Below are 27,798 nucleotides of genomic sequence, written 5' to 3'. Positions count from 1 at the left end.
AGAACTAGCTTTGGGTTTTGAAAATGGGGATTGAATGCATTTTGTTGGAACAAAAGTTCTTGAATCTACCCAGAGAAAAAACTTGCTATCTTTCTCTGGAGAAAACTTGATCAACTCTAAAATGACACCTTTGTCAACAATTACTAGTTTATAAAGCAAGCGGAGAACACTGCTGAATATTATATTTTTGTGTGAATGAAAATAACATGCACTACCCTAACTAATATAGAATTTAGAGAACTATCAATCATCAATGATAATCATAATTCTGATTAAAACTTCCAAAAGATGGGTGGTATTCACAAGCCACTGGGCGGTCTCCTTGTTCACTGTCTCCTGGAAAACTGCATGCTCTCTGTATACACTTCTAAATGTCCTGTATGGCAAGAAATCCTGTGGGATTTCTACCGACTAGTAGTGGTTAATATACCTGTGGTATTTATACCATGGCACTGTTTGTATTTATACCACTACATACGTAGGCTTATCTGTTTATACCACTGTGCATCCTGTAAGACGCTGTGGCTGTGCAAGTTTTGTTAGGTGTCATTTCATGCCCTCCTGACTTTAAGAGACAATTATCAGAATGTGAGAGAAGCTTCGTGGCTACAGCACCCCTAGTTTTGAAACTGGGGGATTACAACAAAATGAAAAAAATGGCAAATTATTGACCTATCTGATTTCAGTTCCATTTAGCAAGAATAGGTCAGAAAAATGCCGTTGTGTTCTATGTGTGCAGGAACAAAAAATCTTTCTATGTATCAGGTTGAAGAGAACCGTAACTGATGTTCTGTGTCTGTTTCAGTGTTTAGTACAACAAGTTGAATCAAAACTTGGCTCAGAGGTATAAAAAAAAATAAGCGACCTCTTCAGCGCAGACTTTCTTTCCATTTACACTAGGTGCGACATTAATACAAACATGGGAACAATAGAAAGAATTTATAAATTGTATTTTTCCCCCTCAGAGAAGAAAAGCCAGTGCACACAACCAATGAGAATAAGGAGAAAGAAAGCATTTAGAAATTCCTCAGTGTAGTAGCAGCATTGTGCTGACATAACCTATGGGAATCCACTCATGTAATAGTCATTATTTTCTAAATATTTGTTAACATGATAAAGCTCTTAGAACATGTTCTGCAGTCTCCTAATGAAACTGATTAACAGCCCAGTAGGACTGTGCACTGTCCTGTGACACGATGGAAAATATGTAATGTTTAATAATGTGATTCATTAAACTCTATACAAAATGCTCATTTTTCATACTTTGCAAGTAACAAATCATTTAAAACCATAGCTTTCCATTCCTAATTTTTATAGATACTGTTATCCTAAGGGTAACAATAGTGTAATACAATATATTATATAGGAACTGATAGATCTCCTGACAGACGCACAGACCTATGGTGTTTCTAGCCATTATATTAATGCCTGACTTTACAGTTTACACAAAAATGAAATTAAGGATAAAAGCAAAACAATGGAAATTAAGTAAAAGAGACCAGCGATGTTCAATTGCATACAGACATGAAGACAAAACAGTAACAAATTGAATCTGACAAAATCAATGTAGAAGAGAATGGCAGAGCTGCACGTTTACTCGTCAAACACGCCTCTCCTTTAGCCCTGCATTACTCCACTACCAAAAGGCATCCCCAAGCGCATTTCACCTGGATTTGAGCCAGCTTCTCTTAGGTGCTTGCAGGGGAGTCAGGAATTAGACCTAAATAGCCTAAATTTTGTTCAATTCTATACATTTTCTTTTGCTCAACAATGATTAATCTACAAAAAAAAACCAACTTAAGATTTTAAACTACGGCTGTGGAACAGGGGAGACCAGCTTTAATTTTGTTTGCACTTCTACAGTCTTCTGGTTTTTTTGTCCCTGTATTTCTTGTATATAATTCTTGTTGTGATCTGATCTTGAAACTTTTTGGTTTTCCCAAGATGAGACTTGAGATAACTTTAAGGAAGTAAAATAGAAGAAAACGTGGTGTGCACATCTCTTTACAAAGATTTCATCTTCCCAGATGGTGAAATCATGGCTTTTGGAGAGTAGACAGCATAAGTTTATAATACTAGATCTAATGGAAAAAGCATCTCTTACTACCCTTTCCTTGGTGGAGGCTTAAGATGGTGACTGGGCAAATAAGATAAAAGTAAGTAAGAGTAAATATGAAAAATAATTCCTCTCAAGTGACATGCTCAGCTAGCATTTACGTGATCATAGTCAGTGGTTTATGTCGCCACATTTTATCTGTGCAAGTTTTCTACTATTAAAGATTTTAACTAATAGGGCATTATCTGATCATATCTAAAACAAATGGGACTATTGATTTTTGGAAGGTAAGACCAAGTTTGTACATTTTAAAACTATGAATCATTCAAAACCTTTTTTATTATATACTCTGAGCAGTTTAATTTTACAAATAAATAGAAGGCTGTTCTGGAACCTTAAAAGGTTTAAATACAGGTAACAGGTTAAAATAGTTACATTTTACTTTGAAACTACTAAAGTAGATCTAATAAGTGATCTAGTTGCTGGCTGATACTTGTCTCTGATGAAAATCAAGCTACTTTGTCTTTTGATGGAACTTTCTTATTTATTTGTAATATTACTGAGGTATAGTGATAAGTAGCTATCATAAGTAGCTTTTATTTCACACTTGCAGTGATTTTCCAACAGTCATCTCCAGTTTATTCAAATTTGAAAAAAAAAAAACCAAACCAAAAAACACCAGCCAAGTGACCTATGGCCTGCTGTCAACTACAAATGCCTTTATTTGACTTGGCTGTAGAATCTGTGCATGAAAAAGCTTTCTCCACTGTTTTGACTGTGTGCACTGTAGTCTAACAGTTAGCAAACCAGCCCTGGGAAGTAGAGCTTGTAGGTTTTGCTTCCCCCAATCTGGCAAACAGCTTGTTACACAAATTTGCAATAGATACTCAGGGCCTGGTTTTTTGGATCTGCTGTTTAATAGAATTACCAGGGATTGTGCTAGAAGTCTTTGAAAATTACAGCTCTTGAAAACTCGAGCTCTGATCCATCCTCCCTACTCATTATCTCACGTCTCCAGAAAATGCAAAGGTGTACACCTTCCCGCTTTCATTCATGATATGCAGGTAATGCTAGTTAGAGCTGACTCACAACTGTGACAGATTACTTCTAATTAAGATAGAAACATTTTGGGAAGTGAATTATTTTGCAGTAATACAATTGGGTTAAATAATACTAATAATTAAGAATCACTAATATGCAGTAAGCGCCTTTTGTTTCTGTTTATCTTGTTATCATTTACATGAAATAAATGTTATAAAAGTGGTATCCAGAAGATACACCCACGCAATGAACATTGCCTAAACTTTTAGATCCAGATTAACTGAAAATGACATCCATAAATACCAACTGACTGTGCTTTAAAGAAATAATTTGTTGTGGGAAGAAAAATGATGTCCTGGTTTTGTTTTGTCATGATGTGACAGCATTGAATTCTGTGTGCATTAATAAATAAAATTCCTAGGGAGGGTGCATGAAAAGACAGCGTCAATTCACAGTTATCATATTCCTTTCCTTCCCCATATGCCCTGATTTAAGCTCAACACATCCATGGGCAGATTGCATAACAGGTTGTAGAAAGGCAAGAACTGTAACTGCTCATCTAGCAAAAAAAAAACCCCAAATAACCCAGCTCTCTGAAGCTACATGAGAAAACCTGAGAAATTGTATATGTTTGATTTTTTTCACAGAATCACAGAATGGTTGAGTTTAGAAGGGACCTTTGGAGGTCATCTGGTCCAACCCCCCTCCTCAAGCAAGGCCACCTAGAGCTGGTTGTCCAGGACTGGCTTTTGACTATCTCCAAGGAGGGAGACTTGACAACCTCCCTGGGCAACTTGTGCCAGTGTTCGGTCATCCTCACAGTGAAAAGGTGTTTCCTGACGTTCAGATGGCACCTCCTGTGTTTCAGTTTGTGCCCATTGCCTCCTGTCTTGTCACTGGGCACCACTGAAGAGAGCCTGGCTCCATCCTCTTCGCACCCTCCCTTCAGGTATTTATATACATGGATAAGATCTCCCCTGAGCCTTCTCTTCTCCAGGCTATACAGACCCAGCTCTCTCAGCCTTTCCTCATGGAAGAGATGCTCCATTCCCATAGTCATCTTCCTGGCCCTTCGCTGGACTCTCTCCAGCATGTTCATATCTCTCTTGAACTGGGGAGCCCAGAACTGCACACAGCACTCCAGGTGTGGCCTCACCAGTGCTGAGGCCACACCTGGAGTACTAATCTCCTAGAGTATTTGATCTAAAATTGCTTTATATTTATGTATTCTATGCTGATTTACATTTCATAATAATCTGTGTCCATGGAAATTGCACAGTTATGGCATTTTGAACTAGACAAATCATTTTCATTTCCTCCTGTAATTAGTCAGCAACTTCTCTGCATTCTTTTTTTCTTTTCTAGAACCTTTTTTAGATTGAATTTTATACTGACGACTTGTTGAACTCTTGACTAATGAGAAATTATACAACAGGATTTAATCCTACAAGTGAAAAAAGAAAAATCCTTCAAATCTACAAATATAACAATCCACCATTGCCTTTTCAATAGTAGGATTTGGGCCACAGATTTTAGTCTTTTTTCCTTCGATATAGAGAAATGTTATTCACCTATAAATCCCAACTGCAAAGTGATTAAGACTCTAAAGCTTGTACAAAAGATTCATACAAAGTTAGTCATTCAGTGGTATACAAAAGGCAGTCTTCCCAAGAGTCATCACAGTCTTTCCTATGGAGTTTTTGAATACAGACTACAGAGAATTGTGATTGATTTGATTTTATCTGTAAGCATATTTGCCACTCCTGAAAAAAAGAGGCTAACTCTAAAAGATTAAAACCACTTTATGAATAATATAAAAGCTCTTCAGACTTTGAGGAGGTTTATATCTTTACAATACATCACTTATAAAGACTATTCAAAAGTCTGTGCCCTAATTTTTCCCTTACCACTCTTATTATCTCTGGAGAAACATGCTGATTGACTCACCTGGAATATGCACCATTTATTATGTACCATATAAAGGTTTAAATGACATAATGCACTTCAAAACAGTTTAGAAAGCTCTATTTTCCGCTTTGGCAAATACACCTGTAATTAAATCTTGTGGGGTCTAATTTAACCTCTTGTATTCAGAGGTAGATGCATCAGAGAATGAAACACACATCACAATTGGCAAAAGTACACATCAAGGATAATAGGATTGTTTTAATTATGTTCATAATGATTCCTCATAAATCTCCCAATATTACTACCAAAAATATGTACCATAATAAAGCAACAATCTGTTTTGATCTGACAGAAAGAATGCTGTGGTCTGTGCAAAACCAGGCTGCATTGCGTATTTATCATTGGTCACTCACAAGAAAAACAACTAGGTCTTTCCTTCCAGTTGATTAGTTTAGGGGTATTTAAGGCTTTTGTTAATTTGAAATTATCCTTTCCAAAAATCTTCATATTTCTGATTAATAGATAATTATATATTATTCCACAGAACATGTACTAGAATACACATAGTTTCTTTAATCTTCTCTAGTTCGGGGCCTGAACTTGCTCCCATTGAATTTAACATGATTCATCTAAAGAATTTTTCCTCCCAGTTACTTATATCGTCATTCTCACAACTCCCTGCATTTAGTTCAAATGTCTTCCTGTGACTGACTACACCATTTCAATTGCAATCGCCATTGAAAAGTAGGGCTTTCAAATCAGGCTTTTTGTTTGGTTGGTTTTCTTTTCTTTAATTTTTACACCCCTGCCAACCTTCCAGGGCTGACCAGACGTCTGTGGAGCAAATATAAGCCTAGCAGTAGCAGGCTTCTTTTTTTTAATTGCCTTCTATAGGCTGTAAGTCAAAAATAGTTCATGAGCCACAGGCTGAAAAATCCTGGTCTAAATTACTAACGGAATGGGAGTCTGAGCCCATTCTCAGATACCAACTTGCCCAACAGGCAAGCGTGTTCTCACGTCCGGATGCAGCCTGAACTTGTTAGGGGGGGTCTCATGCGCTCAAGTTCTCACTTGCATCATTCCTGTAGGTCAGGCAAAGATTCTTGGGCATACCAAAGGCTACTACAGCCTGGTTTACCAGCAAATATAGTGAACTCAGCTCTTCTGAAGCTTAGCTGATCACAAGCAAATAGCCAACAATACAGATGTATGAAAAGTGTAACGATAAGGTCTCGGAGAGTATAAGCCCACTTGCTGGCCCCTAGTTTCTCGCACAGGGTCAGGTTACATCTCTGTCTGTGCACGTGCATTCTGGATTTGTTGTGGTGAGGGATGTTTTAGCAGATTGAAAACTCTGTGTTAAAATGTTATCTATAATGATGCCTGCAATTAAAAGGCTTCGTCCCACAGAATGTTTGTGTTATATGCTTCCTCATATGCACTCCAGATTTTTTCTTTCAAAGGATTACCTTTTATTAATCTCATTCTTTTGTATTTCAAAATTTTTAAGTCCTTCGAATCTGAGGAAGAAATCAATTGCAGCCATTACTTTAAAAAAGCAATTAACAATTATAGTAAGAAAAAACAAGTGAGCTGGGCATATTCTCTGTATACTGCTGTTACAGCATAATTCTTATTTACCTTGTTCTCTTGTCAGATAGACAGACAGACAGATAGACAAGCTCTTAGATGAGGTTAAAATAAACTGTCAGCAGTCCCATCATCATTGAAATTAGAGAAATACTGTCAAGCAATCTTAGCCTCACTTTCTATTTTCCAATTACTGATTCTTGGTGGAATTTACACTTCCCCACTTCTTAATATAGATAGTTCTTTTTAAATATGTACCAGCAATTGCCACATTTCCTTTGAAACTTTAATTAGAACCTTATTCATTCAAAGTGTTGTTAACAAATATTTACCACTTAAAAATCCCGTTCTTTACATATGTTTAATGTTTCTGATGCTACACATGTACATTTACTTCTGTGCTTAAGTATTTTTAAAATTGGGCCCCAAAAGTACAGATTACTGCAAATGTAACTTAAACACAAGACAAAGCATCTTGCCAAGGGAACACCCACAGTTCAGTTTCAGTGGTGGAAAGAGCCTGTTCCTGTGTCTGCAGGTCTTCACTTCTCATTATCCTTTTTACAGTTAAAAATATCCTTTAACTTTTTACAGTTAAAAATATTGCAAACTAGGAAATGAAGCCTAAAATTATTTTCTGGGTTTTTTTAATCAATTTTCTAGCAAAATGTAAGGGTGCAGGCAGAGATGCTGCTGTGGATTGGAGAATTGCAAGAAACTGATATTTTAGTTGCTTCCTCCTGCCCCTTGCCACCATATGACAATCACAGAATCACAGAATCACAGAATCATATAGGTTGGAAAAGACCTTTAAGATCATCGAGTCCAACCATAAACCTAACACTGCCAAAACCACCACTACACCATGTCCCTAAGCACCTCATCCAGACGTCCTTTAAATACCTCCAGGGATGGCGACTCAACCACTTCCCTGGGCAGCCTGTTCCAATGCTTGATAACCCTCTCGGTGAAGAAAAATTTCCTAATATCCAGTCTAAACCTCCCCTGGCGCAACTTGAGGCCATTTCCTCTCGTCCTATCACTTGTTACCTGGGAGAAGAGACCGACCCCCACCTCTCTACAACCTCCTTTCAGGTAGTTGAAGAGAGCGATAAGGTCTCCCCTCAGCCTCCTTTTCTCCAGGCTAAACAGTCCCAGCTCCCTCAGCCGCTCCTCACAAGACTTCTGCTCCAGATCCTTCACCAGCTTCGTTGCCCTTCTCTGGACACGCTCCAGCACCTCCATGTCTCTCTTGTAGTGAGGGGTCCAAAACTGAACACAGTATTCGAGGTGCGGCCTCACCAGTGCCGAGTACAGGGGCACGATCACTTCCCTTGTCCTGCTGGCCACGCTATTTCTGATACAAGCCAGGATGCCATTGGCCTTCTTGGCCGCCTGGGCACACTGCTGGCTCATATTCAGGTGGCTGTCAACCAACACCCCCAGGTCCTTCTCTGCCTGGCAGCTTTCCAGCCACTCTTCCCCAAGCCTGTAGCGTTGCATGGGGTTGCTGTGGCCCAAGTGCAGGACCTGGCACTTGGCCTTGTTAAACCTCATACAATTGACCTCGGCCCATCCATCCAGCCTGTCCAGATCCCTCTGCAGAGCCTGCCTACCCTCCAGCAGATCAACACTCCCACCCAACTTGGTGTCGTCTGCAAACTTACTGAGGGTGCACTCGATCCCCTCGTCCAGATCATTGATAAAGATGTTAAACAGAACTGGCCCCAACACCGAGCCCTGGGGAACACCGCTTGTGACCGGCCGCCAACCGGAGTAAACTCCATTCACCACCACTCTTTGGGCCCGGCCGTCCAGCCAGTTCTTTACCCAGCGAAGAGTACACCCATCCAAGCCATGAGCAGCCAGTTTCTCCAGGAATGACAATGACAGAAGATTTACTATTGGTGGGAGAAATAAGAAACCTCTGGCCTCCCCACTTATTAGTATCTCCCAGTGTGGCACATGGAGCCTATCCAAACACATCACAGCTATAGCCAACCTGACACTGACGATGCACAACAATTAGATTTGTTGTCCAGTCACAGACCAAGTACTGCATGCAGGAACAACATTAACTTCCTCCAGCTTCTCTTTCCAACGTGTTCCCATTGGGTTACACAGGCCTTGCTTCCATAACGAATTTGAAAAAGTAATTAATTCAAACTTCAGAACTTAACCTATCTTTGGTCTTTCTGCTGAGGCCAGCAAGAACTGTGGCCATTAAAGAGTGTATTTTATCATGTGAAGACAGGGATAAGAGGTGAACCATCCCTTGTCTTCATTCCTAACTGAAGTGGAATAATTCTTTTTTGCTGCACACATCGACAGGTTAATCCTGAGTGGCACAAATTGGACCTAATGGACTATCCTCAGGTGACTCCATGATACATATCCAGGCTGGGGTCTGGGGTTTTTTGCAGTTGGAGCTCCCGGAGACATCGGTCTTCCACAGTCCACTCACATGCTGTGGGTGTGACATAACTTTGAAAGCTATAAATATTTCCTGCTGGACTGACCGTTTGACCGGATGTTTTTCACCAACATAAGCCTAAATACATTCTTGTGTTCACATAAGCCTAAATACATTCATGAGTTCCCATGCTGCCTATCAGCAGCTAATTAAACAGCTAAACACCAGTAAGGATGCTTCGTACTGTCGAATTCTGTTGTTGAGTTCTGCAGCACCGGCAACACCACTTATCAGTGGCAGATGTCTCCTATGGAATTTGCTCTCGTGTGCTCTTTGCCAGATCCCAGCTTCATCGACCTTCAGAATGCAACATAAATCAGCACATATTGTTTTGTTTTCATTTGCAGCTATTTGGGAGGTTTTGTATTTCATCCCAAAGCATCTGCAGCAGAGCTCTGTGATGTGTACTGATGTTATTGCTGTATTATTTTAAAGCTATTTTAGTGTTTCTCAGCAGCAGCTGTCAAAGTAGTATCTGGTATAAAAGTAATGAAACAAATAAGCAAATCTGATTTTTGCTACCAAGATAACACCTTTAAGCTCTTGACACAAGTTTAGGTGACATCCTTTGAATGTGACACAGTATAGCAAGTTTCTGAACGTACTCTGTGTAAAACAAAGCAAACCAAAATTTTTTCCTGACAAAACAGCAAAAATTTAGGATTCCGTTGGACCACAGTACAGTGTCTAGCAGCTAACCTCTAAAATTTTAATTACCAGTTTTTCTGCTAGAAGTTTGACCACTGTTAAGGCATGAACAAACACCTGCCAAAGCCTCCCTCTCTCCCCAGAACTCACAGAAATGATGGTAGGCAGCCTTGCAACTACACATGCATAAGAAAAAATTTTGTTTATGACCGTGGTGTTTGCCAGTAGTCTATCATCAGCTGTTCATCCTGCATTAGTGTAGTATTTGAGTAAGTCCAGCCCAGAGCTGGATTAATTTATTAAAGGAAAATCTTTTGAATTAAACTTTTTTTGGCCACAGAAGAACAGAGACTTTTGTTACAGAACAGAGATACTTATTTGGTAAAATAAAGTTCTTGCTTGTTAGTCTTCTGTGCTTCCTTGTAGAGACAAAAAATACACAAATTATCTCATTGCTGTTCTCAGAAATTTAATAATCTGGTCTCATTGGTGAGCTTGCTTTGTAGCATTCAACAGACAAGAGCTGTTGATATACAGAATAAAATAAAATGGCAAAACCACTGTGGAATCCTTTCTAATCTAAGAACCATTGCTGTGGGCAGTAACAAGCTGCAGTTTCTAGCACATCTCAGTGCTCTTCATCTAGACACACCAGAGAGTCATTAATATATCAGTTTAAATTCCACTACATAATAGAGTTTGGGGGTCTCACTTGAGAGCCTTAGATGTCCTAATTAAGAGCCTTATATGTTCCAACTAAAAAAATAAAATAAAACCTGCACTCTCTCTCGTAATTCGAGACAAATGTCCACTGTAGTAAACACAAGATGGGTGGACTCTTCCAGCAAAAAGTGCAGTGCTCTCTTACAACAGAATAGGCGTTTCCAACATGAGTGATCTTATCTTAAAGGCACCCTTGTATTTCTTTCATTTGGCCCTTATGGTGACCAGCCCTGGTCCACATTTCAGAAAATGTCTTAATCTGGTCATTCATCACACGAGCAGGGGAAGGCTGAATCACTCAACCTTGCAACCTTGCAACACTGAGAAACACAACGGCAGATTATGCTTTGTTCTCAATGCAGAATTCAGGCTGAAGAGATTCAGTCTTTCAAGAAAACCTGGCCACAGAGCTCAAAACAATCTTAATCTTATTTCATGTCGTTGTAAGGCTGCGCTGAATTGTACACATGAAATAAAACTCATAAGTCTAGCTTCTTGTTTGAGACTTTGCCTGGCAACCCATATTATTATTTCATGCCTCTGTTTTTGCACTTGAAGCTCAGGTTAGGAAATGGCCTTTAAGGGAAAAACTTCTGTAAGGTTCATCATTAGCTAGATATGAAGAAACTTTTTTCTGTATCAGCACTAGTAGTCTGTAGTATGAAGTGAATATGGTCGGCAGGTTTTGAAACACAGAGCACACTCATTCCCTCTGCCAGGGTGCAGCATTTTTTAGGTAAAGTCTTTAGGGGAGTCTCAGGGAATGTTCATCTTAGTTCCACAACCTGTAAAAACAGAAGAGGACATCAGCAATAGGGAGCTTGTTGTTTTGGGCTACTGGTATATTCTGAACTGCAGAGCTGGTCTCTAGAAGGAAGGAAAGATGAGTTGTGAGATGAGTTGCCTGTGAGCTTAGAATCAGGGCTGGGTAAGTTTCAGGAAAGAACTGAGGTGAAGATTTCTCATAATTTCAAACAATTTTCATTGAGATTTCATTTGATCTGAACATGGAAAACAACTAAGAATAACTTGACTGTACCATTAATTCTCATTCCCCAAAAGGTTTTTCGTCACTAATTTTAGAAAATGAAATTATTTAAATTAATGCATCTGCTTCCTTTGAGTAATGCTGAAATTTGAGGAAATCCTAAGCACTATCAAAAGGAAAAGTTATATTGTTTGAGTAAAGTATGCTATATAAAAAGACAGATTCCATACATTGCAAATATACATGCTTCAGTAGTCATGTAAGGAGAAACACCATAGTGTTCTGTCTCCCTCAAAGAGACCTGAAAACTAGGTAGGGCTTATTTTGCTCTATCTCAGGTACGTCAGGGCAAAATACTGTTGTCATACATACTACACCTACAGACAGATACCTGCATCCATACAGAAACCTACACCACACCGATGCTTTCAGATTTGAGCTTCAAACTGAAGTTAATTTCAGTTGTGCACTTAAGCAGCATTTGTCAATTGACTTTTTAAAAGATGCATTAATGGAATTTGGTAATAAAATGGCACATAACCTGAAAAGATTTTAAACAAACAAATTGTACCATATATTCTATTGTAGAAGAAATGTAAACTTGAGAGAAGCTTACTCCTGAGAAGAGACTCTCATTATTAATTATTCAAAAAAGAAGGGTAAGCAATACTGACGATACCATACATTTTTGTACAAATATACTTTTTCTTCATTTCTAACTGCTAAAAAGCAAACTTGTATGCAACTTAGCAGTTAGTTACAGAAATGTTTCTCGTTACTTTAGTATAAAGTAAAAGCAAATCACAATGCCTTTAAACTGAAAACCTGATCAGAGGCTACATCGCATCTGTGTGATGCTGTGTGTTCTTTACTGTACTCTGGCCTTCCAGACTGAAAATGCAAAATCAAATTCTTCATAGCCTACAAGGAGTGAGATTTCCAAAGATATGTAAGTCATTTGAAGATTTACAGTCAATAAAATTTGTATGACATAACCTGTACATGCATGGGTGTAAACAAGCATGTTTACAACCCTGCACGTCGGCCCAGACAAACACAGGTGAGATCCGGCCCAGAAGCCAGGTAGGAACATTAGCATTACACTGTATTTGACCTAATATATTCTGTTAGCACAGACAAGTAGCCTTGGCCCACGACAGCCCAACATGATGCGTGTTTGTTCAGCCACAAGCACAGGCAGAGAAAGAAACTATCTGCATATATCTGTGTCAGCACATACAATCAGCACTTCTGAAAACCCTACCTAAGGCTTACACAGCTCCCACTTATCTTTCAAAATGCATGCCCACGTGGTGCTTAAGTGCCTCCCCAGGCTCCTGTATGCCCTTTGTCCAGCAGTGAAGTTATTCTGTAGGGGTGAACGTACTCTTAGCTCTCACCAGACCTGCCATCAGTAGGGAAGGAGGCCAATGGCAGCTATAAGTGGGCTGTGCACAATCCAGCATTAGACTCACCCAGCATGCTCCAAGTTTGGGGTTATACAAGGTTTCCATGTGTCCAAAAGAATCTTCAGTAGGTTGTTATAACAATAACAGTAATAATTTGTAAAAAGAATGTTGGCAAGTAATTTAGGCATTTATCATAATTCATAAAAATGAAAAAAAAACCATACATATAATTCAGTAAAGGGATGTTTTTCTTACACAGCATTTGTCAAGCAACAGATACAAGGCCATGAAACAGGGATTGCATTAGAGATCAATGTTCATCTCTGTTTGAATGGCTACTAAAAGGCTTATATACCGCACAGCAGTGAATGAAACCTTAGTAGAGGACTTCTAACTTCTCCTGCCCTGCTCAAGAATTGTCCAGCCTTATGTTTAAAAAACATTCAGCCATAAACAAAGCACTCCTTTCTGTTAAATCAATCTCCACTCAAGATCTGAGATGAAGGCACAAAATGGTACAGTGTAAATTGCTCTAGCATAAGGCGCTAAGTAGGAAAGTATGAATGGTCTTGGTTGTGATTTTGTGGCCCGGCACAGATACCATTCTATTAAACAGACCAGTTTCTCAGCTTATGGTTATTGTTCTGAGATAATATGATATGACAAGTCCAGATGTTTGAAACTGTTGCAGCAATCACAGACTGGGAGCAATAAATTACAATAAAGGACATATTTAATTCAATTTATAGTGGATTTGGCACTGTCAAAGATAAGGAATTTCTAGCTGAGTATACTACAGAAACCATTACATGCTCTAGGGAACTTTGGAAGTGAACTAGTGCAAGGCAGAGGACATTGTTATAAAGCTGGAATTCTTTCTATCTGTTAATCAGCAATCTCTGTATTGCATTGCTATCACATGTTGTATTAGTCTAGATTTGCCTAGTCTTGAAATAATTAGCAGAAAAATTCTTTACGAAAAATTCACCAGTGTCATGTAGACTCAAGCTCTTTTCATGCCATTTTGAATTTCAGAAATCCATGTAGCATGAACCTTTGAGAGCATGATGTGGACACAAGACCAAAGACATTATATGTTGCCCTAGAAAAAACTTTTCTAGAGAATGTTATGCATCTATTTCATATTCAGCCACCTTTTATGTCAAGTTAATCCATGAAGACCATCCATCCATGTTACCATTGACCTAAGTATATTTTATATACCTATGCACTGTGGGACCAGAAGACAATTTAAGTTTCTTTGATATTAAGGCTGTAGAGCCATAAAAGTGAGCTGCTTGTGTTTTCTCCTGATTAAGGGGAATTTTCAGTGCCACTGCTAGGACATATAACTATTCCTATATATACACCTGTATATGTGTATCTATATATGTCTGTCCCGAGGTCTGTCAGAAATAAGGGTTTATTGAAATGCCTGAGCCACATGCATGCCAGGAGACATGAGAAAGGAGTTTTATTTTTATGGTGATGATCCTGCCATCATATTCAGGATCTGCACTATTTTAGCTTCTTCATTCCCAACAGATGAAAGGCTCAGTTCTATCATATAGCTAGGATGGCTAGCAGCATTATTTTACAGACTTGTTTGTATTATTCTTCCATCTAGAGGGATGGGTATTATTCTAGAGGGAGACCAGACCTGTTCTATTATCTTTAGAACTGAAAAAAAATCTCATCAGACCACATCTCCCTTCCCTCATCTCCTTCCTCTGTGTATGAAACGGTGTTTCCTCCTATAAATTACCCTTCTCGTTCACTAATTATAAAGTACAAGAAAAACAGTGAATTGCAGAATGGTGAATCCAGTTAATTATTCTGCACAGCTTCTTAGCTGCAAACAGGTCGGCTGATATTTTTAAAGCACTGGTGCATAAGGCCTTAATGCAGATCATTCAGAAGAGCGCTGATATTTACCTGGCTCAGAGTCAAATTGTTCTGTTTTCTTCAGGGATGAGCAAATCAGGCACCATCACAGGCCTCTGTCTTACCTCAGTTCCTTCAGTACCTTGTAAAAGGTTTGACATCAAGGACTTTTAGCAATAGAGAAAGCATTCTTTGGTATTCGGAGTTATCCCAGGGGATGCATTCTCTGTCAACATTTTCTTCGTAAAGCAGCGCAAATATTCAAATCATCAGTGGCATTCATTCCCTAGCCACTATCAAAAGAGCCTAGCTTGAGCTTAGCTTCTGTTCCAAAATTTGAATCATTACATTAAAATATTGCTTAAAAATGGAGACTGACTCCCTGAAATACTCTGCCAGTTTGACAGTGAATCCTTGATAATTTCTCACCGAGGCAGTTGTGCAATAAAAACTGTGAGGAAAACATTATACAGACCTGACTTGTCTAGCTTAATTCCAAGAATTGACGTGACAATACAGAAGTTGTTCTAAGCTCAAGATACATCCTATCTACAGCTCCATTAAGCAATTTCCCTTTTAAAAAACAGAAAATAGATATATTTACTATAATGTGTTTTTTACAAATCCATGTTGTTTATCAATTTATTATTCTCCCTGTTGCTACTAAGTAATAATTTTTTTCAGCATCTCTCTTGGAATCCATGCTTACAAATGCCTGGCATTTCCTTTTTTAAATCATCCAGATTTTCAAAGATAATTAGTCACTCTTCATAGACTAGTGTTATTATTGACTTAGGTATGCTGCACTAATTTTCATTAGGCCCATGCAATGTGACCACATTTATTTTATCTAGGCATCCTTCAACCTGTTACTTCTGTATTCAGGATTATTGTTCTGTCTCCTTTTAAAAATACATATATCATAAATTTTTAAACTACACACAATGCCTGAAAATGGAAACAGAGAAATCATTCACCACTTTTTCAGTATCAACTGCAGTTTGCAGTCCTGCCCTTGTAAATGAGCATTCCTTTTTCCTCCTCTTATAATGAATTTCTAGAAATTTGTCACATCCTTCACTGTTCCTTATCTTTACTTTCTGTGGAAATAGTTTACTATTATACTGTTACGACAGCTGCTTTTGTTAGATGACAGCCCTTCTTCACCCCCTTCTCTGTCAGTTTGCCTTCCCAATGACCTTTACATATCAGCTTCTCATGTTTTCTGAAGGGTGATTTCTCAGATAGTTTTTTCAGAAATATGTTTTCTTATAACTTCCTTACTTTTGGAATAATAAACTATTTCACTGTATAATCACTTCCACTTAGATTATCACCAGTCGATTCCTAAAGGAGTGATCCCACTATTGGCATTAGCACCATCTGCAGTACTATGGAGCCCATGAGGTGCATCATTAAGCTCTCTGAAATTATTCAATAGGGAAGAATAAAGTACCTTGTATCATCTTGAAGTTGTAGAAACAGTATCAACCTAAAGTGCAAAATATTTCTATGAGCAGTTCGTATATTGCATTCTTCTGACCAAACTGTGAAACTTGGTCAGAAATTCGCTGAGTTAAACATAATGAACAAGATGAAGCTCAGTCTCCCCTCTGATATCCCCTGACTTATACCTCAATGCAACTTCATGAGGAGTTTTCCTTCCCTTCTCATCCTTCCCACTGTTTATGAACAGTATGGATGGAAAGGGAATTTAAAAAACAAAGAGACTCTACAGCCACTGAAGCACTAATTTTTACAGAAAGGTATGACTAGGAGCTCAGCCTCTGCTTGAGCTCCACAGCAAGGCTGGCTATTTTATCACCTTGCTATCTGTAAGGAATGGCATACACTAGCCATCGGAGAAAATCAGAAGTCATATCCAAGTCCACATGGCCATATTTCCACACCCATGGCTTACTAGTTCTGTCATATCAAGAGCTACCATTTCCTCTCTTATCAGGGAAAAGCCACCTCCTGACTGACAGTTCAAGGATCATAATAACTTCAGCAGCAAAAGATTTTCTTATTCTTTCCTCTACTCTTAGCCACTCTCCTCCTGCATACCTCACGTTGCCTTTAGCAGCACTTCTGAGACATAGGCTGAGCAAAGCTGTGAAAATAACACAACATCCCACTCACTGCCCCCATTTTGCCCTAGGCTACAGGTTTCTTCATATCTCTTTTCTGATTGGCAAGCTAATTCCAACTGGAGAGGTAACTATGCCCTTGATTAACCCTTTCTGGGCTAATTAGGTGGAGTATGTGCATTGATGTGGGCATGTAAATAGATACCTACCTATCTCAGGAGACAGGTAGACTCCTATAGATATCCACAGATAAAGAAAGGAGACTTATGCACCTTTTGTATTGCATAACTCCCCCTTGAATGCCAAAGTATTCTGCGTTCTGAAATCAGCTCTACCACACAGCACTCACCAAGGATAACTGTTTAGAGAGAGCCTTGTTTTACTGTCCTCTGCCATTTGTACAGTTATGTGGGGATGAGTTTTTCATACTGCTTTGTGAGGTTGTTCCTTTTGCAAAACTCTATATACATGTGGTCACTCTGGCGCTTTAACATCGTAATGTTGTATCTGCTATTCTTTTCTAATACTTCAGCATGAAACACATCAGAATTTGATGTTTCTGACAGGAATTAGAGAATATAATGGAAGCAAACCAAACAACGCTCTTTTAAAATGTTGCTAAATAGACATTATTTGTTATGGACTGAAATGTTGCTGACAGGCTACTGTTAAATCAGTTTCTCTGTACCTCCCTGAAATCACAGTCTCTGTGACTGTAGATATGTTCCCCTGGGGTGTAGACATGTTTCCTAGCTTCTTTGTTTGCAAATGTGAATTCAATATTCATAACTCTAATGATCTGATTTGTCTTCAGCTCAGCAATGTAAGATGCAGTCATCTGCATTCGCAGCTGTCTTGCTTTGGGACGCAAAATGGATGGAATTCACCCTGTTCAGAATATACTTTTCTTCTTCCAGATGTGCATGTCATTACACAGTTTCATTAGGACTCTTTTAGACTTGAATAGACTTCTAGTTTCAACCCTTCTGACAAATATCCTTGACAAGCATTCTTTCAGGCACCAAAGACAGCCAGAGGAAAGCCTGAGCAGGTTAAATATGACCATTGGGTTTTGGAGACAAAGCTGAGGGGGATAAGGGCTCACATGGTGTTACCTTTAGTCTTTCTGGTCAAGGGTAAGAGCCCAGGAAGGAGCAGATGCATTCAGCTGCCAATGAATGCACAGCTACACAGCTCACGTCACCAGCAAAGATAGATCTTCTTTGATTGCACTGCTATGCTTGAGAAAGGATGAGGCTTTCCAAAGGTGTTTGTACACTAATGCTCAGAGCCTGGGCAACAAGAACTGCAAGTCCAGGCCAGTTGCGGGGCTACCACATGAGCAGAATCTGGTAGAGCTGATGGGGTAGTGCACAAGCTAGGACAAGGTCATGGATAGGCAAAGACTGAGAAGGACAGGCAGCGAACAATAGGAGGGGGAGTCAAGCTCTTATATCAAGGAGCTGCAGTAAGAAAGATGTGTCCGTTGTGAGCCTCTTAGTCAAGATCAAGAGCAAGAAGGAACACAGGATCGCAAGGTCTGTTATACATTACTTGATCAAGAGGGAGAGCATGAAGCTTTCTACAAATAACTAGCAGAAGTCTCCCAGTCACAGGCTCTCATCTTTATAGATGATTCCACCCATACAGCCATGTACTGGGAGAGCAACAGCATTTTCTTGATGACATTCATGGCAATTTTACAACATAAATGCTAGAGGGAACAAGATGGGTGATACTCCAGTTGTCCTGTTGCTCAAAACAGCAAACTGGTGACAAATGCAGAGAGGAGGCTGAGAGGAATCTAAATGCAACTTACGGCTACTTGAAGGGAGTTACAAAGTTGATGGAGATGAACTTTTTGCTAGTCACAACTGGTAAATCTCAAGAAAATAGGCACAAACTGTGATTTAGGAGGTTCAGACTGGATGGTAGAAAGAATGTTTTTACCAGGAAGGTAATGCATCACTGGAACAATTAACCAGAGAGGTGATGAAATCCTCTGTCTTAGAGGTTTTCAAGACTTGAGTAGATAAAGCCATGGCTGATCTGATTGCTTTGGCAATAGTTCTGCTCCAGTGGGATGCTGGAGTAGAGACCTCCAGTGGTCCTTTCTAACCAACATTTCTGTGATTCTATAACTGTATGAATCTTGCATAACTTTGCTGATTTCTTCTGGAATTGTTATTTAAAAGTTTTTTCCTTTGTCCTTCAGCACATTCTATCCAAACCAGGTCATTAGGCATACCTGATCATTCAATTGCTCAGCCAAGTGAATGAGAACTGATGAATTAATTTCTGCTAAATTAATACCTCATCATTGTTCGCTTGGGTAAGAATAGGGGTTTTTTTATCCTATTATTTTTTCTAACTTTTTCAGAAAGTAGTTGCATCATAACAAAGTGAATTACATTACTAACACATTTTCCACATACCAAACCCAAACATTTTGCTACTGGGCTATACTAAGTCTAGTTACATTAACGATCGATGTGAAGAGTGTATTTCTTTTTGCTGTTCCATTATAGTAGGGACTATTTCTGCACAAATGTGTTGGACAGTGCTTTTCCCTAGGGAAGCCAGAGGTTTTTTTATACTAGGCAAAATCAGAAATGTATTTAGAAAATAAGAAAAGATAAATATATGTGGATTATATTGTGCAGAAAGGACAAGTCTGGGGCCTTTTTTCTCGCTTTGCTTTACATCAAGGACATAATACTGCAGACTAATCCTCATTAGTAATCTTAAGAAAGCAGAGGAGATGACTTATTCACAGTAAGCCAGTAGTATTGCCCTGAAAAGAATGTCATCTCACAGATGCATTTCCAAAATATAATTATGGGTACTTGTAACCTCATGCTACTGCTAGAGACCATGGACCTACCTTTTGAAGCAGAGATGTCCATGAGGTTGAAGTGACAGCCTTTAAGGCAATTTAGCTGTGAAAGAGCATGCTAAAGTCTGCCTAGCACAGGCTGTATAGAGGAAGTGTAAGTGGTATATATTCTGTCATGGAAGCAGCAGCTTTGAGAAAGTCTCTGGTTTATCTGGTGGCTTAACTAACCGATGTTTCTGGTGTGGTATGTCCACTATGCAGGAAATTCCAGCTCACTGAGGCCGATACCAATGTTGTTATTGCATCAGATGTGTAAAAGGAGCAACTGTTAATATGTTGTTTTGCATAAAAGAAAACGGTCTACATATTGAGTAGCAGCATGGACAGATTGTTCAAAAATTAAGGAAATAGAGAAGGGGTGGGTTTTCTTGAAAGACAAACATAGGTACTGATTTAGAATCATTACTTAAGTGGGTCTCAAATTTACAAAATGTGTGCAAAAATCAGGAAAGCACTGGAAAGTGGATAAATCTTGGCCCTTTAAATTACTTTCAGCAGGAAACTCCAATCTTATTAATCAAACTAGAAAGCACATACTTCACCTGAAAAATATGAGAATAAACAAGGAGCACCACAAATTAAATACATGTGGAAGCAGCTTTCAGTTAAAGTTTATTATTCTCCTGCATTCCAAATATCTTCTGCATCACAACCTGGCATCAATAGACAACAAAACCTTACTAATAATTTTCTTCCTTAACCTCCACTTCAGAACTGGGTGTTGTGCAGAGGATCACTATCAAACAGCGAAGCTGCAGAAATTATCCATATGGACACATTTATTACAGTGGACTACGATTTTTCTTGCATGTACTAATTAGTCTCCAGTTTCCTGTCACCAAAGGTGCAGTTCCTATCAAAGCTGATAATAAATGCAGATGTTCAGGCTTTTTAAAACTCAGCTTGTCTTATCTTAGATGTTTCTGTTTACCTCCACTATAGTAATTAAGGCTAGATCCTCAAAGATATTCAGGCACCAACATGAAACTGATGGAACGTCAGTGTCTAAATATTTTTGCAGATTTTATTCTAAAGGTAAGCCCACATGTTTCAAGAACATCTGTGCTTCCAGAAGTCATTTGACTCCCCACTTTCAGCCTACCAGCACTAATAAGCCATTCAAACATTCCTGGGAGGGAAAAAGAACATCAAAGAATTCATTTTTTGGAGGCCAGTACAACCCAATGTTTTAATACTGCATTATTAGTAAGAGAATAGTTTTCAGAACTTGGAAATTCCCTCGGGAAATTCTGGTACGTTTACCTTAGCTTTTGGATTGAAATGGGTCTTGTCATTCATTAATACTTGCTGTCATATTTAATTTGAACACATTTGAAAGAGCTTACCCCACCAACACCACTTACTGGCTTTGAAATGAGCCGATGTGTGTACATCTAATTTATGATGGTAAATGAGTTTCACCTAACTGATTGCTGCTCCTACATAAGGGCCTCTAGGTTGGTGTGTACAATGCTGCAGGGGCAGATGTGTCTCATTGTTGCATGAACATGTGCTGCATTGACTCGTGTTAACAAGCAGACAAAAGTTTCCTTTGCCTCTCCCAGTAAGTCTGTATTTCATGATAGCCCCTCCTCAGAATTTATTTCTCTCTATTTGATAGTCCCACCTTCTCAACCATGCTAATCCAGTCTTTCTCATTCATTCACTGGTTCCACCATGGCAAAACACTTGGACAAGAAGGTTTTTCTCCTTTTTAAGGTCTGTGTGTACAACTCACATGTCTGTCCAGGACAGCTGAAGATAATGAGGAGTTACAAATTGAGCGGTAAGATATTGTGGTGGGTTTGACCTTGGCTGGATGCCAGGTGCCCACCAAAGCCACTCTATCACTCCCCCTTCTCAGGTGGACAGGGGAAGAAAACACAACAAAAGGTTCGTGGGTTGGGATAAGGACAGGGAGATCACTCACCAATTACCATCATGAGCAAAACAGACTCAACCTGGGGAAATTAATTTTATTTCTTACCAATCAAATCAGAGTAGGGTAATGAGAAATAAAACCAAATCTTAAAAACACCTTCCCCCCACCCCTCCCTTCTTCCCAGACTTAACTTCACTCATGATTTCTCTCCCTCCTCCCCCCAGCAGCACAGGGGGACAGGGAATGGGGGTTGTGGTTAGTCCATTACATGTTGCCTCTGCCGTTCCTTCCTCCTCAGGGGGAGGACTCCTCACACTCTTCCCTGGCTCCAGCGTGGCGTTCCTCCTATGGGAGGCAGTCCTCCACAAACTTCTCCAACATGGGTCCTTCCCACATGCTACAGTTCTTCATGAACTTGTCCAGAGTTGGTCCTTTCCACAGGGTGCAGTCCTTCGGGAACAGGCTGCTCCAGCGTGGGTCCCCCACAAGGTCACAAGTCCTGCCAGCAAACCTGCTCCAGTGTGGGCTCCTCTCTCCATGGGTCCACAGGTTCTGCCAAGAGCCTGCTCCAGCACAGGTTTCCCACGGGGTCACAGCCTCCTTCGGGCACATCCACCTGCTCTGGCGTGGGGTCCTCCACGAGCTGCAGGTGGATATCTGCTCCACCATGAACCTCCATGGGCTGCAGGGGGACAGCCTGCCTCACCATGGTCTTCACCACAGGCTGCAGGGGAATCTCTGCTCCAGTGACTGGAGCACCTCCTCCCTCCTTCTTCACTGACCTTGGTGTCTGCAGAGTTGTTTCTCTCACATATTTCTCAGTCCTCTTTCCCAGCTTCTGCTCCGCAGAAGTTTTTCCCCTTCTTAAATATGTCAACCCAGAGGTGCTACCACTGTCACTGATGGGCTCGGCCTTGGCCAGCAGTGGGTCCATCTTGGAGTCGGCTGGCATTGGCTCTATCGGACATAGGGAAAGCTTCTAGCAGCTTCTCACAGAAGCCACCCCTGTAGCCTCCCCACCAAAACCTTGCCACTCCAACCCAATACAGATATACCCCACACCAGTTGTGTGACTTGGACAAATTCTGCAAGTTCCGATTTGGGCAGATCTCAACGGGAAATTTGCCTCCATGGACTGCAGAATATTACTCACAATAAACTCAAGGTTTCTTTAATTTACAAATAAAGGTATCTGACTTTTTTAAGGTGATGACATTTCACTTGGCCCATGGAGGGCATTTCTACAGCCATAAGTCCTGTATGTTTGCCAGTCAGATGGCTCAAATCATCTCTCAGAATTGCGTTCAGCTTAACACTATTTTGAGACAAGTACTTTTGGAAAAGCTGAGAAGACCTAACTGAATACAGCTTTCTTAAAGATCTCTCACACTCCATCTGCACACTTTCTCATCTCTTGAACCAGGATAGCAAACACTACAGAGGAAATTCTTTGTTGATGACAAAGGTGCAGTAGCTTTCTCACTTCCTGCGCCTCCCCCATCATCCCCTATAGGTTGATCTTTACATGAGGTGTAATACATTAATTTAGTCTCCCTTTAGCTCTGCTAACCTCACTGTCTCATTTTTTGGGAAAAACTTCAGCAGCTACAGCTGCCACATTTTTCTGTGTTTGGTTTTAAACATCCAACTACATTAACATTTCCTGGAACCTCTCTTTAAGTGTCCGAACTTCTTAAATATTTGCGTAGTAAAAAGTGCTATCACTCATTACTACAAAAGGTTTTGTTATCTGCCAAAGAATTCAGAACTTTGTGCAAGCTGGGAAAAATTTATGTGAAGACGGGAAATGATTAATAAAATATCACTGAGAATAATTAAAATATATTTCCAATATTCATCAAAAAATGTTTGATCATTCTTATGTTTTGGGGTTTTTATGAGTCATAACCTTCCCTATCCAGAATATGACCTTTAAGTAGTCTTTTCTTGGATGGGTACAATCACAGACAAGAATTTCATAACAGATAAGTATATTATACTGAGTTTCCACTGATCGTTGTTCTAAGTCAATGAGATAAATAGGATGATGTAACATAATTTTCCTTAATTGAGCAACCACTAAGTTGTGTATTACTTTTACAATATGAGAGTATTTAGTTAACAGTTAGATCCTATTAGATACAATTGTTATCAAAAGAAATCTTATCTCAATACTTGGTGTCATCACATGCAATGTCAGAAAGTATGAGCCGCAGAAGATATAGTAGTAGTATATATTATTGCTAACTCCAATTGCATGACTCCGGGACTAAAATTTTGGGGGAAAAACTGTTAATTTGATAGCTTTTGTTCACTCTTTAGTATTTTTGCCCTCTCCTAAGATGACCAGGACTAGAATATCACTGAATGAAAGCTGAGATTCTGCCATATGCAGCACATTTTGATATGGCACTGCATCTAACATCTGTAACAAGGAGCAGAAATTAGGCGGAGTACATTCTAGGACAAAATATTGAAATTAAACTGAAAGAAAATCCCCAGACCAGAGTCACATTCCTGGTTGCTAGGCCATATCCTTATCAAGACGAAAACGTCATTGGTTTTCAGGTGACAGTTTCTTACAAAAACCAGAACCTGCTCCAAGCCTGGAATTTACTAAACAAATCCAATGATGGCAAAGAAGAGGATTAAACCTTCGTCCTGTTTCTTTCATAAATATCAGTAGTAAATAAAAACCTCAAAACCCTGAGGCAAGCCTTCAAAGAAGTCACTGCTTTGAGCTTAGCAGAGAAGAGACAAGGTCCTATACTTTGGGAGGAAGCCTCCAGAGCTCCTTTCAACAGGAGAGGCACAAGGAAATTAAGATCTCCTCAGGTCTGCTGGTGTTATCAGACCACTCAATGGTGCACATTCTGTCACTTTTGTCCGCGTTTACTGTCCAGCTGTTGAAGAGTATCCACAGAAAAGAGGGAATCACACACATTCCACCTCTCCTCACCTCACTATCCCACTCCCACTGCCCAGCACGCTCACCTTTCCCTCTTTCCTACAGAATCCCATCTGCCCTTTTCTCCCCTACTTCCACTTTACTCCTATTCACTTTTCCCCTTAAAGCACTCCATTCCCAAGTTTACTTTTGCCCGTAGAAGATTTTGGAAAAAATCTACATCAAGATTCATTTCCTTCCAGATCCCTGGATCCCCAGATCAGGGATCAGCTGAAATATGGCCCCAATTCCCTCCCAGCCCACGCATAGGATTTCATTTCTGCAGGAATAAAGTGTAGGCACAGGGGGAAGGACTGGTGGACACACGGATCTGGCCTTGACATAAGGCTGGAAAATGGGATAGGTCTGCGCTCCTGGATTGGAGAACGAAAAAGTATTCTCATAACTATACATTTAGACATTATTTAGAAAACTATTATGAGGATGAACACCCGCAATGCAAACTCTATCTACATACTGCCCATCAAGCCTACTACATGCTACCTTCTACATACTTCTACCTGGAGACTGGTGAAGGGATAAATAAAGTTGTGATGCCTGCTCAGTTGTTCTATCTTCCACTGAGAACGTTTTTCAGTTTTGTAGTTTCCAAAACTGTCCACTAAAAAGAAGATTGCAATCAAAGTGATCCACAGAGTTCAACAACCTGTCATCATCCTGCCTCCCAGCTTGCATTCAAAAGTCCAGAGTAGAAAAGACTCCATCCCAGTACATTTTTCATCTATTTCATTTGCACCTAGAAATGGGAAGCGAAACAACGTATACAAGAGAAGACCATGCTAAGAGAAAAAGTTCACTGTTTGAGATCCCAGGTAAGATCTGCTGTGTTCTTATTTTCTCTCTTGGTTTGTCATCACTAGCTGAGACAGATGAAAATGAGCAAGCATGAATTATAAGTTTCTGGAATACAGAAAGTACAAAAAAGAGCAATTTTTACTATCTTCTAGTGACGCACACTTCGCAAATAATCTTGTGTTACCTCAATAGCCACATTACTTACAGAATTTACAATAGAAAAGAACTCAAAACAACACATCACACATTATTTGATGCTTATTTCCAGTAATACTAAGAGGTAATCATAACATTACCATGTGTGTCTCAGCATAATGAATTTTGGCTTGGACTAGGACATAACTTCAGTTAGACAGAGACGCACAAAATGTTGAAAATAAATCATGTGAGCAGCTGACAAACTGCTGCCAACCTACCTCACATGTACTGTGAAACAGATCTGTGATAAAATAACAGCTACTACAGTAAACAAAAGGAGATATATCTACTACCTGCTATAAACAGAGGCATTTAAGCCTAAAAGCATAAAGCAACAATGTACTTCTTAGAACTTCCCTCCCAAGGAAAATTTGGCATGAGGAATAGAAAGGCATTCCTATATAGGGCTGGGTTTTAACAACAGACCTTGAAACACACATGACACCATTTACACAAATTCATTGTTATCACACCAGTAAAACTTGGGCTCAAAGGATGACACACACATGGCAGGAGCTAGGGAGATAGTTATATACTGACTTCCCATGCCAAGCAGCAACACTTAAAAAGTTGCTTCTTTTTTACCTTCTGTCTGGTATGGCAAACTCTGATTTATATTGGCCTTCTGGAAACAAGTGCAGGGAATAAACTCTGGGGCAAATACCAAAATTTCTTTGCATTTGTATGTCCTGAAAACTGGTCTAAGAACCTACGCCAAAACTCTTAATTGAAATGAAGCATTTTCAGTTAATTCTGTTTTGTGGCGAAATAAAACACTGACAACCAAAGACAAACACAAGCAGTCTCCAACAGAGACACTACTGACTTCTTACTGTGAAAAATCTAAACTCTGTAGCTTTATTAATCTCGCAAGCATATGTACGTGTAAGCACACACACAGACAGAACTCTGTGAAAAAGCTGGAGGACAGCAACATATTAAATCTGTCTTCGCAAACCATGCTAGTTCATTCCTAACCCATTCATGACTAATAGAAGAAAAACAAACCAAATCCTAGCTTGATTACACAACCAGCGTTTCAGCCAGAGCTCTATAATAAGGTGGCTACAAAGATCAGGCACATAAACTACATTTTCAGAGGAGGATCCTACATAAGGATATTAGTTTTGAAAAGAATAATTCGCCTTATAAATTGCTAGTTTTCCATGAAATACACAACTAGTATCTTGGAAATAAAGATATGAGTTCAGCTCCTTTTACATCATTACATTTGAATCTTTCTCAAGAAGAAAAGCTCAATTTTGGAAACATTTGCTAGCTTTACCTCAGTGGTGACAGAATAAGAGTGTGTTCATGTTAAAGCAGCTAAATTTTCCGGCTTCCCTAGGTCACAGATTGGAACATCTAAGCTGGAAGTCCAGTCTGAGAACCACAAGTCTATGAAATCTATAGGGAAAAGTAAGTAGATGAGAAGTGGTCCTAACACTAGCATCTGTTGCTCAAAACTGCAAAAAGTCTGGACCACAGCTGAGGAAAATAGCTCAGTCCCATTTCACATAATGGCAGGTCTTCAGGGAATAAAAACCTGAAGGGTTATTGAGTCAAGAAGGGGACTCAAATAGACGATATTAGAAGCAATGCGAGATGGGGATGTCTTACAAAGTAAATTACTATAGCTCAATTCAAATTTTAAATTCAGTCTAAAGTTATGGACTTTTTGGCCCTCCCTACTGTACTGTATGAATCCTGCTGTCCACAATGCCTGCATGCTGTGTTAATATTGAGACTGCACATGAAACATAAGAATTTTGAGTTCTATTTCTAACTTAATGGATAAATTCTCTCAGACCTCTCAAGTAGCATCTTGTAGGAGATTCATTTTGCCAGATTGGAGTCTAAATTTTATTGTTTTATTGTTACTGTTGAGGTTTGTAATAATTTTGCTTTATACTTGCATGGCAATGGGGATTTATAACAGACAACAATTTGAGAAAGTTTACAGCTAGAGTTAGATGTAAGTCCCAATCTGGATCTAAATTCACATGCTCCAGAAAATGAGAGATGCTACTGTTCTTGTGAAATGGGTGTTAGCTGGGTTTCACTGTCCCCTTTAGGCCTTCCTAACTTCCATAATATCTAAGTGTTGCAATACAAAAAATATTTTCAAAATTTGTCACATATGAATTCGCACTAAGCAAAAGAAGGCTCTTATAATAACGTCACCAAGGACTCTTCTGTCATCCTGGGAATTTTAAAGAAAAAACATTCCCTGGAGAACCTGTGAAAGT

The sequence above is a fragment of the Mycteria americana genome, chromosome 5, assembly GCF_035582795.1.
Source record: "Mycteria americana isolate JAX WOST 10 ecotype Jacksonville Zoo and Gardens chromosome 5, USCA_MyAme_1.0, whole genome shotgun sequence".
Taxonomy (NCBI): domain Eukaryota; kingdom Metazoa; phylum Chordata; class Aves; order Ciconiiformes; family Ciconiidae; genus Mycteria; species Mycteria americana.
The sequence above is the reverse complement of the archived record's forward strand: the minus strand, read 5'-3'. Positions refer to the sequence as shown.